We start from the raw sequence: 15,656 nt of genomic DNA on the forward strand, positions 1-15,656 counted from the left end.
GGATGGATGGGAATATCTCAAGAGTGAAATACTCATGGCGCAATTGCAAACCGTGCCAACAAAAAGAAAAAATAGGACAAGTGCAAAGAAGCCAGAATGGATGTCCAAAGAACTTCTAACTGTGCTAAGACACAAAAGCCAATTGCACAAGAAGTGGAAAAAGGGAGAAATCACCAAAGAAGAATTCGAACAAATAGCCAACACCTGTAGGGAAAAGGTCCGCAAGACAGAAGCATACGAGAAGTTCGGTCTGTCATTGAACATTGAGAAAACCGAAGTGCTCTTCCAACAGTCACCAGCCAATCCCTCTCAAATGTTAGAAATACAGCTTCATGGTGTTATAGAACTCCAATATGCTGATGACAACGTCGTCTGTGCACATTCAGAAGAAGACCTATAAGCCACTCTAAACATGTTTGTATGTCAAAAGATATACAAACATATACAGACATACACAGAGGCTATTTAACTTTTTCTGGCCACCAGGGGAGCTGTCGCTTTCATTGTCCATCTGCAATGCTGATGAAGCACTTCCGCATTCCCCGCATGCTTCCCCGCTGGAATACTTTGCTGGAGTCTTCGTTATGGCCTCATAAATCAGTTAATTTAGCCTCCCCACACTTTAAGGTGGTACCTTATTTTCCTACTTGACAGATGCAACTGTCTTTCGGGTTGCAAAGGTCGACAACAGGCTACACACAATTGGTTGGAAACCCACTCCAACCCGAGGTGGCTTCGAATTCATGACCTTTTTGGTCAGAGTGATCCTAATGCAGCTGACACTCAGCCAGCTGCGCCACAATCCCAATAATAATAATAATAATAACAACAACAACAACAACAACAATAGTAGTGACAATCTCATTACACCAGCATAGTGATGTCCACAGACTTTACCTGCCCAGGAAATCAGGAGGCAGAGGGTTGGGGTATATCTTGTTCTATCATTCCAAGTCCTAATCGAATAGGAATATGTTAATGTGTGTCTATCCAGGTTGGGGTTCATAGAATCATAGAATCAAAGAGTTGGAAGAGACCTCATGGGCCATCCAGGCCAACCCCCTGCCAAGAAGCAGGAATATTGCATTCAAATCACCCCTGACAGATGGCCATCCAGCCTCTGTTTAAAAGCTTCCAAAGAAGGAGCCTCCACCACTCTCCGGGGCAGAGAGTTCCACTGCTGAACGGCTCTCACAGTCAGGAAGTTCTTCCTCATGTTCAGATGGAATCTCCTCTCTTGTAGTTTGAAGCCATTGTTCCGCGTCCTAGTCTCCAAGGAAGCAGAAAACAAGCTTGCTCCCTCCTCCCTGTGGCTTCCTCTCACATATTTATACATGGCTATCATATCCCCTCTCAGCCTTCTCTTCTTCAGGCTAAACAGGCTCTTTTTATTGTTTTCAATGTCCCTGGCAAGCCTGAGCTCTTATTTTGCTTTAGCCTTGCGGACCTTTTCCCTACAGGTGTTGGCTATTTGTTTGAATTCTTCTTTGGTGATTTCTCCCTTTTTCCACTTCTTGTGCAATTGGCTTTTGTGTCTTAGCACAGTTAGAAGTTCTTTGGACATCCATTCTGGCTTCTTTGCACTTGTCCTATTTTTTCTTTTTGTTGGCACGGTTTGCAATTGCGCCATGAGTATTTCACTCTTGAGATATTCCCATCCATCCATAACTTCCTTGTCTTTTAGTATCTGTGTTCTCGATGTTCAGTGACAGGCCGAGCTTCTTGTATGCTTCTGCGAAGGTGTTTAGAGTGGCTTGTAGGTCTTCTTCTGAATGTGCACAGACGACGTTGTCATCAGCATATTGGAGTTCTATAACACCATGAAGCTGTATTTCTAACATTTGAGAGGGATTGGCTGGTGACTGTTGGAAGAGCACTTCGGTTTTCTCAATGTTCAATGACAGACCGAACTTCTCGTATGCTTCTGCCTTGCGGACCTTTTCCCTACAGGTGTTGGCTATTTGTTTGAATTCTTCTTTGGTGATTTCTCCCTTTTCCCACTTCTTGTGCATGTCTCTTTTGTGTCTTAGCACAGTTAGAAGTTCTTTGGACATCCATTCTGGCTTCTTTGCACTTGTCCTATTTTTTCTTTTTGTTGGCACGGTTTGCAATTGCACCATGAGTATTTCACTCTTGAGAAATTCCCATCCATCCGTAACTCCCTTGTCTTTTAGTATCTGTGTTCTCGATGTTCAATGACAGGCCGAACTTCTTCTTTGCTTTTGCGAAGGTGTTTAGAGTGGCTTGTAGGTCTTCTTCTGAATGTGCACAGATGATGTTGTCATCAGCATATTGGAGTTCTATAACACCATGAACTGTATTTCTGACATTGGAGAGGGATTGGCTGGTGTGATAGCATCCAGAGCCCTAATACATTCCTAAAAAAGGAAGGTTTCCAAACTTGGGCTTTGGGTGTGACCCACCAAGGCATTTCTCATAAATCATTTTAAAGTATTTAAAAAAAGTATTTTCAAGCTTAGGCCTCAGGCCTGGGCTGTGCGAACCGCTAATAAAAACGGCGTTTGAAGTACAGATTCCGGTCTTTGTTTCGTCCTAACAGGCTGGAACAAAAAAGAAAATGTCAAAAGCCTGCTGGGTATGACAGACTCGGCATATTATTAATTGTTTTTCCTTGATATCTGCAGGCCTTGGAAGTTTTTGCACGGGAAAATACTGCCTTCTTTGCGGAAAGTGTTTTTTCTTCTTTTTCTCCTCTCTCCGTCCGCTCTGATGGGCATCGGTATCTCCTAGAGATCTAGTTTCATCAGACCAGAGACGATCCATGCCGGGCAGCCCATCCCCAGCAGAAAAAATGTGGGATCATTCCTGCCGGCAGCTGCTGGCCCCGTTCCCCCAGAAGCCGCATAGCTGCAAAAGCCACAGACGCCAATGGCTCCTGGCTCCATTTCGGCTTCTCGTATCCAGGAAGGACCAATTAGGAATCTGTCAGAAGGGTTTTGGGTTTGCGAGTGGCCGGCCACATGTTTGCTTTGGCCCTTCGGGGGTCGATGAATACACTTCCCTTTCCTCCAGCCGGCTGGACCAACGTCTGGAAAAACAACCCTTTTTTGGACAACCATTCCTAGGCTTTTTGGGCTATGTGGCCATGCTCTGGAAGCATTCTCTCCTGACGTTTTGCCTGCATCTGTGGCAAGCATCCTCAGAGGTTGTGAGGATTCTGCTCTGGTTAGACCACACCTGGAATATTGTGTCCAATTCTGGGCACCACAATTCAAGAAAGATGTTGACAAGCTGGAATGTGTCCAGAGGAGAGCGACTAAAATGATCAAGGGTCTGAAGAACAAGCCCTATGAGGAGCGGCTTAAGGAGCTGGGCATGTTAGCCTGAAGAAGAGAAGGCTGAGAGGAGACATGATGGCCATGTATAAATATGTGAGATGTAAGGGGTCTGATCAAAAGTCTGGAGAACAAGTACTATGAGGAGCGGCTTAAAGAGCTGGGCCATCCAGTCCAACCCCATTCTGCCAAGAAGCAGGAAAATTGCATTCAAAGCACCCCTGACAGACTGCCATCCAGCCTCTTTAAAAGCTTCCAAAGGAGCCTCCACCACACTCCAGGGCAGAGAGTGTTTAGCCTGAAGAAGAGAAGGCTGAGAGGAGACATGATGGCCATGTATAAATATGTGAGATGTAAGGGGGATATTGACTCTAAGCTAGAATGTGTCCAGAAGAGGATGACTAAAATGATCAAGGGTCTGGAGAACAAGCCCTATGAGGAGCGGCTTAAGGAGCTGGGCATGTTTAGCCTGAAGAAGAGAAGGCTGAGAGGAGATATGATAGCCATGTATAAATATGTGAGAGGAAGCCACAGGGAGGAGGGAGCAAGCTTGTTTTCTGCTTCCTTGAAGACTAGGACGCGGAACAATGGCCTCAAACTACAAGAGAGGAGATTCCATCTGAACATGAGGAAGAACTTCCTGACTGTGAGAGCCGTTCAGCAGTGGAACTCTCTGCCCCAGAGTGTGGTGGAGGCTCCTTCTGTGGAGGCTTTGAAACAGAGGCTGGATGGCATGTAGCCGGAGGGGGGGGGGGCTCGAGGGGCTTCAGCCCCCCCCCCCCCCCCGAAATTCTCATGGTGGTTCGCGAAAAGGCCTTACTGGTGCATTATTTAAACTGTTGTGTTTATTCATATCATGATCTGATCACCATACTCAATATATCCCATATGCATGAGGGTATTGGGGTAATGATACAAAAGGTTTGCTAGGCTAGACCCTCTTTCACTCAGACTCAGCCCCCCCCCCCGAAACTCAGCCCCCCCGAACCCGCCCCCCCAAAAATTCTCCCCCCCCCCCAAAATGAAATCCTGGCTACGGGCCTGGTGAGAGCCGTTCAGCAGTGGAACTCTCTGCCCCAGAGTGTGGTGGAGGCTCCTTCTTTGGAAGCTTTTAAACAGGGGCTTGATGGCCATCTGTTGGGGGTGATTTGAATGCAATATTCCTGCTTCTTGGCAGGGGGTTGGACTGGATGGCCCATGAGGTCTCTTCCAACTCTTTGATTCTATGATTCTAAGATGCAGGCGAAACGTCAGGAGAGAATGCTCCTAGAATATGGCCATATAGCCCGAAAAACCTACAACTCGGGGCGGCTCAACCATTACGCAAAGTAAGCATTCGCAGTATAGTTGATTTTGGAGGGGCGCTCTTGGGGGAAAAATAGACCTTGACCTATGCAAGTTGTAGTTACTGGGATGTATAGTTCACCTTCAATCAAAGAGCATTCTGAACTCCACCAATGATGGAATTGAACCAAATATGGCACACAGAACTCCCACGACGAACAGAAAATATATGTCAGTGATTGGTTGGGGGGAGGGGGGGGGGCATTTTTCCAGCCATTTTTTTTTTTTGGTCGTGTCAGGAGTGACTCCTGGTGTGAGAGAATTCGCTGTCTGCAAGGACGTTGCCCAGGGGACGCCTGGATGATTTGATGTTTTTATCATCTATGGGGAGGCTTCTCTCATGTCCCCGCATGAGGAGCTGGAGCTGATAGAGGGAGCTCATCCGCCTCTCCCCGGATTCGAACCATTCCAGCCATGAAAGCCTTCGACAATACATTCCTAGAACCCTTTGGTCAGCATGGACGTTGGGGGATTCTGGGTAGTGTAATATTTTAATTGGGGTTGTCTCTACCAGTTTGGATCAGTTGGAAAGTAATTCCCAACTCTGAGTCCCCTCTGGCTGCTTTGAGTCCCCCCTCGGGAAAGAGGGAAAAAAGGAGGGAAGGAGAGAAGGAAATACAAAAGTGAAAGAAGGCAGGAAAGAGGGAAGGAAGGAGAGAAGGAAGGAAGGAAGAGGGAGGGAAGGGAAGAAGGAAAGAGAGAAAGGTAGAGAAGGAAGGAAGGAGAGAAGGAAATAAAGTGAAAGAAGGAAAGAGAGGGAAGGAAGGAGAGAAGGAAGAAAAGGAAAGAGGGAGAGAAGGAAAGAAGGAGAGAAGGAAATAAAAAAGTGAAAGAAGGAAGGAAAGAGAGAAGGAAGGAGAGAAGGAAGAAAGAAAAAGGGAGAGAAGGAAAGAAAGAAAAGTAGAGAAGGAGAGAAGGAAATAAAAAGTGAAAGACAGAAGGATAGAGAGGGAAGGAAGGAGAGAAGGAAGAAAGAGAAAGAGGGAGGGAAGGAAAGAAAGAAAGGTAGAGAAGGAACGAAGGAGAGAAGGAAAAAGTGAAATAAGGAAAGAAAGAGAGAAGGAAGGAGAGAAGGAAAAAAGAAAAAGAGGGAGAGAAGGAAAGAAAGAAAGGTAGGGAAGGAAAGAAGGAGAGAAGGAAATAAAAAAGGGGAAAGAAGGAAGGAGAGAAGGAAGAAAGAGAAAGGGAGAGAAGGAAAGAAAGGAAGCTAGAGAAGGAAAGAAGGAAATAAAAAAGTGAAAGAAGGAAGGAAAGAGAGAAGGAAATAAAGAAGTAAAAGAAGAAGAAAAGACAGAAAGAAGGAGAGAAGGAAATAAAAAAGTGAAAGAAGGAAGTAAAGGGGGAAGAAAGGAGAGAAGGAAGAAAAAGAGGGAGAGAAGGAAAGAAGGAGATAAGAAAATAAAAAAGTGAAAGAAGGAAGGAAAGGGAAGGAAGGAGAGAAGGAAGAAAAAGAGGGAGAGAAGGAAAGAAAGAAAGGTAGTGAAGGAAAGAAGAAGAGAAGGAAATAAAAAGTGAAAGAAGGAAGGAAAGAGAGGGAAGGAAGGAGAGAAGGAAATAAAAAAAAGTAAAATAAGGAAGGAAAGAGAGAGGGAAGGTAGGAAGGAGAGAAGGCGTGAAAGAGAAAAAGAGGGAGGGGAGGAAGGAAGGATGGATGGAACCAAAAAGCAAAGGAAGTGAGGAAAGACACAGGTAGAGAAGGAAGAATGAAGAAGGGAAAGAAAAAGAGGGAAGGAAGGAGAGAAAGAAAGAAGGAGAGAAAGGGAGGGAGGGTTGGCCACAGCAACGCGTGGCGGGTACAGCTAGTAACAAACTAAATACTGATGGAGTTTCAGGGGATTAACCTGGCCTGATGTGAGTTGTAGTTCACCTACAACTTTATGCATTGTGTACAATGAAAAAGATGACTTTTCAATGGCCGGTTTCGTGCTTGGCCAGTCCTTCTTGGAGATACACCTCTCCTTTATCACTTCACTTGAAGCCACGCAAAGACCGTAATGACCCAAAAAGCTACAGACCAATCTCCCTGTTGTGCCACCTCTACAAAGTTCTGGAGAGACTTATTCTGCATAGAACTATGGAAAAAATAGACCCCTGTCTGATCCCACAGCAAGCTGGCTTCAGGAAAGGCAAAAGCTGCACATTGCAAGTGCTGAACCTGACTCAGCACATAGAAGATGGCTTTGAAAGGCAGCAGATCACAGGAGCTGTCTTCATAGACCTGTCCGCAGCCTATGATACTGTGAACCACCGCCTCCTCCTGAGAAAAATGTATAGTATCACAAAGGACGACCACCTCACCCGCCTCATAGGAAACCTGCTACAAAACAGGAGCTTTTTTGTTGAGTTTCAGGGCCAGAGAAGCAGATGGCGGAAACAGAAGAACGGCCTGCCTCAGGGGAGCGTGCTTGCTCCATCCATGTTCAACATCTACACAAATGACCAGCCACTGCCAGAAGGGACAGAGAGCTTCATCTATGCTGATGATCGTGCCATTACTGCTCAAGCAGGGAGCTTTGAGACTGTAGAACAGAAGCTCTCCGAAGCTCTAGGTGCTCTTACTGCCTATTACAGGGAAAACCAGCTGATCCCCAACCCATCTAAAACACAGACATGTGCCTTTCATCTCAAGAAAAGAGAAGCATCCCAAGCTCTGAAGACCACCTGGGAAGGAATCCCACTGGAGCATTGCAGCGCACCCAAATATCTGGGAGTCACTCTGGACCGTGCTCTTACCTACAAGAAGCACTGCCTGAACATCAAGCAAAAAGTGGGTGCTAGAAACAATATCATACGAAAGCTGACTGGCACAACCTGGGGATCACAACCAGACACAGTGAAGACATCTGCCCTTGTGCTGTGCTACTCTGCTGCTGAGTACGCATGCCCAGTGTGGAACACATCTCACCACACTAAAACAGTGGATGTGGCTCTTAATGAGACATGCCGCATTATCACAGGGTGTCTGCGCCCTACACCACTGGAGAAATTACACTGCTTAGCCGATATTGCACCACCTGACATCCACCGGGAAGTAGCAGCCAATAGTGAAAGGACCAAGGCAGAGACATCCCCAGCTCATCCCCTGTTTGGGTATCAGCCAGCACGTCAATGACTTAAATCTAGAAATAGTTTTCTAAGATCTACAGAGACACACGCTGGAACACCTCAGCAAGCGAGAGTCCAAAAGTGGCAGGCTCAAACCCAGCACCTCAACCAATGGCTGATACCAAATGAGAGACTCCCTCCTGGGCACACAGAAGACTGAGTGACTTGGAAGGCATTGAACAGACTGCGCTCTGGCACCACGAGATGCAGAGCCAACCTTCAGAAATGGGGCTACAAAGTGGAATCCTCAACATGCGAGTGCAGAGAGGAGCAAACCACTGATCAGCTGCTGCAATGCACCCTGAGCCCTGCCACATGCACGATGGGGGACCTTCTTGCAGCAACACTGGAAGCACTCCAAGTGGCCAGATACTGGTCAAAGGACATTTAGCCAGCTACCAAACTCACAAATGTTGTATTTTGTCTGTTTGTTTGCTTTGTTCTGTTAGAAATGTAATATAATGGACTGGCTGCTCTGACACGACAAATAAATCACTTCACCTGGCGATGAACGTAAATGTGATGATGCTGCGGCACTCCTTCGATCGCCTGGCTCTGATTCGCAGGCCAAAGGGCGTCTCTTTGTTGACTCAAGGCTGAGGAAGAAGGTGAAGCCGGGATGGAAGGGATTATTCATCTTCAAAGTGGGTCCCATTATCTTTCATTGGTAGCCATAAAGAGAGGGCGGGAGGGGGCCTCATTTAGAGACCTGGGCGTATTCCAAGTGTGAAGTGCATCTTTCATAGAATCATAGAATCAAAGAGTTGGAAGAGACCTCATGGGCCATCCAGTCCAACCCCATTCTGCCAAGAAGCAGGAATATTGCATTCAAATCACCCCTGACAAATGGCTATCCAGCCTCTGCTTAAAAGCTTCCAAAGAAGGAGCCTCCACCACACTCCGGGGCAGAGAGTTCCACTGCTGAACGGCTCTCACAGTCAGCAAGTTCTTCCTCATGTTCAGATGGAATCTCCTCACTTGTAGTTTGAAGCCATTGTTCCACGTCCTAGTCTCCAAGGAAGCAGAGAACAAGCTTGCTCCCTCCTCCCTGTGGCTTCCTCTCACATATTTAATATACATGGCTATCATATCTCCTCTCAGCCTTCTCTTCTTCAGGCTAAATATGCCCAGTTCGCTAAGCCGCTCCTCATAGGGCTTGTTCTCCAGACCCTTGATCATTTTAGTTGCCCTCCTCTGGACACATTCCAGCTTGTCAATATCTCTCTTGAATTGTGGTGCCCAGAATTGGACACAGTATTCCAGGTGTGGTCTAACCAAAGCAGAATAGAGGGGTAGCATTACTTCCTTAGATCTAGACACTATGCTCCTATTGATGGAGGCCAAAATCCCATTGGCTTTTTTTGCCGCCACATCACATTGTTGGCTCATGTTTAACTTGTTGTCCACGAGGACTCCAAGATCTTTTTCACACGTACTGCTCTCGATCCAGGCATTGTCCCCCATTCTGTATCTTTGCATTTCATTTTTTCTGCCAAAGTGGAGTATCTTGCATTTCTCACTGTTGAACTTCATTTTGTTAGTTTTGGCCCATCTCTCTAATATGTCAAGATCGTTTTGAATTCTGCTCCTGTCCTCTGGAGTATTGGCTCTCCCTCTCAATTTGGTGTCGTCTGCAAACTTGATGATCCTGCCTTCTAGCCCTTCATCTAAGTCATTAATAAAGATGTTGAACAGGACCGGGCCCAAGACGGGACCCTGCTTCAGGCACTCCACTTGTCACTTCTTTCCAAGATGAAGAGGAAGCATTAGTGAGCACTCTCTGTGTTCGTCCACTTAACCAATTCCAGATCCACCTCACCGTAATTAAATTAAAAATTTAATTTAATTTTAAATTAAAATTAAAACAGCAGAGAGAAAAACAGGCAGGGACATCTAATCACCTTTCAAGAAGAGTTTGCTCCAGGCACTGTCAGCCCATTGTATGCTAATCAAGGTGGTCAGTTGAAAAGATTCACACCTAGCCCAACTTACAAAAGCCTTTTGTCTCACCCTGGTCATTCCACAGATATATAAACCCCTTTTTCCCAGCTCCAGCAGACCTCTGAAGATGCTTGCCATAGATGCAGGCGAAACGTCAGGAGAAATGCCTCTAGAACATGGCCATATAGCCCGAAAAAACCCACAAGAACTGAGTGATTCCGGCCATGAAAGCCTTCGACAATACACCTCACCGTAGTTTTGCCTAGCCCACATTGGACTAGTTTCCTTGCCAGAAGGTCATGGGGGACCTTGTCGAAGGCCTTACTGAAATCCAGGTACGCTACATCCACGGCATTCCCCGCATCTACCCAGCTTGTAGCTCTATCGAAGAAAGAGATCAGATGAGTCTGGCATGACTTGTTTTTGATAAATCCATGTTGACTATTAGCGATGACCGCATTTGTTTCTAAGTGTTTGCAGACCGCTTCCTTAACAATCTTTTCCAGAATCTTGCCCGGTATCGACGTGAGGCTGACCGGACGGTAGTTGTTTGGGTCGTCCTTTTTTCCCTTCTTGAAGATTGGGACACCATTGGCCCTCCTCCAATCTGCTGGAACTTCTCCCGTTCTCCAAGAACTCTCAAAGATGGTTGCCAATGGTTCCGAAATGACTTCCGCTAGTTCCTTCAATTCTCGGGGGTGTAGTTGATCTGGCCCTGGGGACTTGAACTCATTAAGAGCGGCCAGGTATTCCTGGACGACTTCTTTCCCAATTTGGGGTTGGATGTCCTCCAATCCCTCACCCACTCCATCTTGCTGAGGTTGAAGACTCTCTTTTTGTGAGAAGACCGAGGCAAAGAAGGCATTAAGTAGTTCTGCCTTTTCCCTGTCCCCTGTCAGCATTGCCCCATCTTCTCCTCGAAGAGGTCTTTGTCTGTAAGGTCACTGTTCTGGGCTCTGAGGCTGCCTGGCTCGAGAGCAGGACGTGTGAAAAAGATTTTGGAGTTCTTGTGGACGACAAGTTAAACATGAGCCAACAATGTGATGCAGCAGCAAAAACACCAATGGGATTTTGGCCTGCATCAATAGGAGTATAGTGTCTAGATCAGTGGTTCTCAACCTTCCTAATGCCGTGACCCCTGTTATGTTGTGGTGACCCCCAACCATAATGTTGTTTTTGTTGCTACTTCATTACAGTCATTTTCCTACGGTTGTAAATCATAATGTAAATATCAGATATGCAAGATGTATTTTCATTCACTGGACCAAACTGGGCACAAATACCCAATGCACCCACATGTAAATTCTAGTGGGGTTGGAGGAGGATTGGTTTTGTAATTTGGGAGTTGTAGTTGCTGGGATTTATAGTTCACCTATAATAAAAAAGCATTCTGAACTCCATCAACAATGAAATTGAACCAAATTTGGCACACAGAACTCCCATGACCAACAGAAAATACTGGAAGGGTTTGGTGGGTATTGACCTTGAGTTTGGGAGTTGTAAAAGGTAAAGGTTTTCCCCTGACATTAAGTCCAGTTCGAAAACATGCAAATGTGAGTAGATCAATAGGTACCGCTCCAGCGGGAAGGTAACGGCGCTCCATGCAGTCATGCCGGCCACATGACCTTGGAGGTATCTACGGACAACGCTGGCTCTTCGGCTTAGAAATGGAGATAAGCACCACACCCCAGAGTCAGACATGACTGGACTTAAAGGTAAAGATAAAGGTAGTCCCCTGACATTAAGTCCAGTTCGAAAACATGCAAATGTGAGTAGATCAATAGGTACCGCTCCGGCGGGAAGGTAACGGCGCTCCATGCAGTCATGCCGGCCACATGACCTTGGAGGTGTCTATGGACAACGCTGGCTCTTCGGCTTAGAAATGGAGATGATCACCACACCCCAGATTCAGACATGACTGGACTTAAAGGTAAAGATAAAGGTAGTCCCCTGACATTAAGTCCAGTCATATCTGACTCTGGGGGTTGGTGCTCATCTCAGTTTCTAAGGCAAAGAGCCGGTGTTGTCCATAGACACCTCCAAGGTCATGTGGCCGGCATGACTGCATGGAGCGCTGTTACCTTCCCGCCGGAGCAGTACCTATTGATCTACTCACATTTGCATGTTTTCGAACTGCTAGGTTGGCAGAAGCTAGGGCTGACAGCGGAATCGAACCTGCGACCTTTCGATCAACAAGCTCAGCAGCTCAGTGCTTTAACCCACTGCGTCACCGGAGTTGTAGTTCCACTATATCCAGAGAGCACTGTGGACTCACGCAGTGGTGGATCTGGACCAAACTTGGCACAAATACTCAATATGTGCAAATGTGAACACTGGTGGAGCCTGGGGAAAACGGACCTTGACTTTTGGGAGTTGTAGTTGCTGGGATTTATAGTTCATTACAATCAAAGAGCATTCTGAGCTCCACCAATGATGGAATTGAACCCAACGTGGCACACAGAACTCCCACAACCAACATAAAATACTGGAAGGGTTTGGTGGGCACTGACCTCAAGTTTTGGAGTTTTAGTTCACTTATATCCAGAGAGCACTGTGGACTCAAACAATGATGGATCTGGACCAAACTTGGCATGAATATTCAATGTTCCCAAATATGAACACAGATGGAATTTGGGGGGGGGGGGGGGAAGACTTTGATATTTGGGAGTTGTATTTAGTGGGATTTATAGTTCACCTAGAATCAAAAAGCATTCTGAACCTCACCAACGATAGAATTTGGCCAAACTTCCCACTCAGAACCCCCACGACCAACAGAAAATACTGTATTTTCTGATGGTCTGTGGCGACCCCTCTGATACCTCCTCGCGACTCCCCCAGGTTGAGAAACACTGGTCTAGATCCAGAGGATGTCTTGTTTCTCAAACACTCTGCTTCATTAGGAAGAATGCTGCACTCTCAGAGCTCAGGCGGTGTGGCACCACGAGATGCAGAGCCAACCTTAAGAAATGGGGCCACAAAGTGGAATCCACGACATGCGAGTGTGGAGAAGAGCAAACCACTGACCACCTGCTGCAATGCAACCTGAGCCCTGCCACATGCACAATGGAGGACCTTCTTGCAGCAACACCAGAAGCACTCCAAGTGGCCAGATACTGGTCAAAGGATATTTAATCAACTACCAAACTCACAAATTTTGTATTTTGCCTGTTTGTTTGCTTTGTTCTGTTAGAAATCTATATCTATAAATCTGTAAGGGGCATCCAACGGGACAGCAAAACTCAAAACTCCCCCAACGAAAATTAACCAAAATTCCCATGCACATACCTAAACCCACAAGGTACAAACATATCGAATCAAAATAAAAAACAACACAACAACACAATCACAAAAGGACAAAACAACTGAGCATGCGCAATGGCACCCAGCCGTAAGTTCCCTGGCGCGTGCACATGGCCTGCCGGCCAACGCACCCTCCGCACAAGCCACGCCTCCATCTCCCCGCCCCCCGCGATCACCCCACACCACGGCCCCTCCCTCCCCCTGCCCGCCCCACACGATCACGCCACAACACGCCGCCTCCAAAGAAGCCTTGCCCACTCGAAGCCCCGCCGCGCCGCTTCCCGCCCTGTCAAAACCATCCCTCCTCCCCCTCCTTCATCTTACCCCGCCCACGCGACACGCCCCCTTCCTTTGCCCCCCACCCCTTCCCTCCCTGAGTCAATCCTTCCCTCCTCCCACCCCCCTCCGGTAAGACACGCCCCCTTCCTTCACCCCGGCGGGCCCAATCAAGGAAGAGGAAAAACATTGAAGGAAGGAAGGAAACAGAGAAGGAAACATGGAAGCAAAGAGTGAAGGAAAAAAGGAAAGAGGTAGAATCATAGAATCATAGAATCAAAGAGTTGGAAGAGACCTCATGGGCCATCCAGTCCAACCCCCTGCCAAGAAGCAGGAATATTGCATTCAAATCACCCCTGACAGATGGCCATCCAGCCTCTGCTTAAAAGCTTCCAAAGAAGGAGCCTCCACCACACTCCGGGGCAGAGAGTTCCACTGCTGAACGGCTCTCACAGTCAGGAAGTTCTTCCTAATGTTCAGATGGAATCTCCTCTCTTGTAGTTTGAAGCCATTGTTCCGCGTCCTAGTCTCCAAGGAAGCAGAAAACAAGCTTGCTCCCTCCTCCCTGTGGCTTCCTCTCACATATTTATACATTGCTATCATGTCTCCTCTCAGCCTTCTCTTCTTCAGGCTAAACATGCCCAGTTCCCTAAGCCGCTCCTCATAGGGCTTGTTCTCCAGACCCTTGATCATTTTAGTTGCCCTCCTCTGGACACATTCCAGCTTGTCAATATCTCTCTTGAATTGTGGTGCCCAGAATTGGACACAAGAGAAGGAAGAAAAGAGAGAAAGAGGAAATGAAGAGGGATGGAAAGAAATGGGTAGAGAAAGAAGGAAGGAGATAAGGAAAGAAAAGGAAGGAAAGAGGAGCGAAGGAAGAAGAGAAAGAAAGAGAAAGAGGGGGGAAGGAAGGACAGACAAAAGGAAGAATGGAAACAAAATCCACAGGAAGGAAGAAAGGAAAGAGGCAGAGAAGGAAGAAAGAGAAAGGGAAGGAAAAGAAAAAAGGAAGAAGGAAAGAGGAAGAGAAGGAAGGAAGGAGAGAAGGACAGAAAAGGAAGGAAAGAGGAGCAAAGGAAGAAGAGAAAGAAAGAGAAAGAGGGGGGAAGGAAGGACAGACAAAAGGAAGAATGGAAACAAAATCCACAGGAAGGAAGAAAGGAAAGAGGCAGAGAAGGAAGAAAGAGAAAGGGAAGGAAAAGAAAAAAGGAAGAAGGAAAGAGGAAGAGAAGGAAGGAAGGAGAGAAGGACAGAAAAGGAAGGAAAGAGGAGCAAAGGAAGAAGAGAAAGAAAGAGAAAGAGGGGGGAAGGAAGGACAGACAAAAGGAAGAATGGAAACAAAATCCACAGGAAGGAAGAAAGGAAAGAGGCAGAGAAGGAAGAAAGAGAAAGGGAAGGAAAAGAAAAAAGGAAGAAGGAAAGAGGAAGAGAAGGAAGGAAGGAGAGAAGGACAGAAAAGGAAGGAAAGAGGAGCAAAGGAAGAAGAGAAAGAAAGAGAAAGAGGGGGAAGGAAGGACAGACAAAAGGAAGAATGGAAACAAAAACCAAAGGAAGGAAGGAAGGAAAGAGGCAGAGAAGGAAGAAAGAGAAAGGGAAGGAAAAGGAAGAAGGAAGAAGGAAAGAGGAAGAGAAGGAAGGAAGGAGAGAAGGACAGAAAAGGAAGGAAAGAGGAGCAAAGGAAGAAGAGAAAGAAAGAGAAAGAGCGGGGAAGGAAGGACAGACAAAAGGAAGAATGGAAACAAAATCCACAGGAAGGAAGGAAGGAAAGAGGCAGAGAAGGAAGAAAGAGAAAGGGAAGGAAAAGGAAGAAGGAAGAAGGAAAGAGGAAGAGAAGGAAGGAAGGAGAGAAGGACAGAAAAGGAAGGAAAGAGGAGCAAAGGAAGAAGAGAAAGAAAGAGAAAGAGGGGGAAGGAAGGACAGACAAAAGGAAGAATGGAAACAAAATCCACAGGAAGGAAGGAAGGAAAGAGGCAGAGAAGGAAGAAAGAGAAAGGGAAGGAAAAGGAAGAAGGAAAGAGGAAGAGAAGGAAGGAAGGAGAGAAGGAAAGAAGAAAAGGGAATGAGGGAAAGAAGGAGAGAAAGAGGGAGGTAAGGTGGGCCACAGCAACGCATGGCAGGGAAAGGGGAGGTAGGACTCCCAAGACCCAACATAAAGCACGAGAAGGGTTTGGTAAGCAATGGGAAGGAAGGAAGGAAGGAAGGAAGGAAGGAAGGAAGGAAGGAAGGAAGGAGGGAAGGCAGGAAAGAAAGAGGTACCAAAGGAAGGAAGAAGAGAAAGTAGAAAGGAAAGAAAAATAAAAGGAAGGAAAGGCAGGAAAGAGGTAAAGAAGGAAGGAGAAAAGGAAATAAAAAATGAAAGAAGGAAGGTCTTTCTTCAAAAAGATCTTGGAGTCC

The sequence above is a fragment of the Anolis sagrei genome, chromosome 11, assembly GCF_037176765.1.
Source record: "Anolis sagrei isolate rAnoSag1 chromosome 11, rAnoSag1.mat, whole genome shotgun sequence".
Lineage (NCBI taxonomy): Eukaryota > Metazoa > Chordata > Lepidosauria > Squamata > Dactyloidae > Anolis > Anolis sagrei.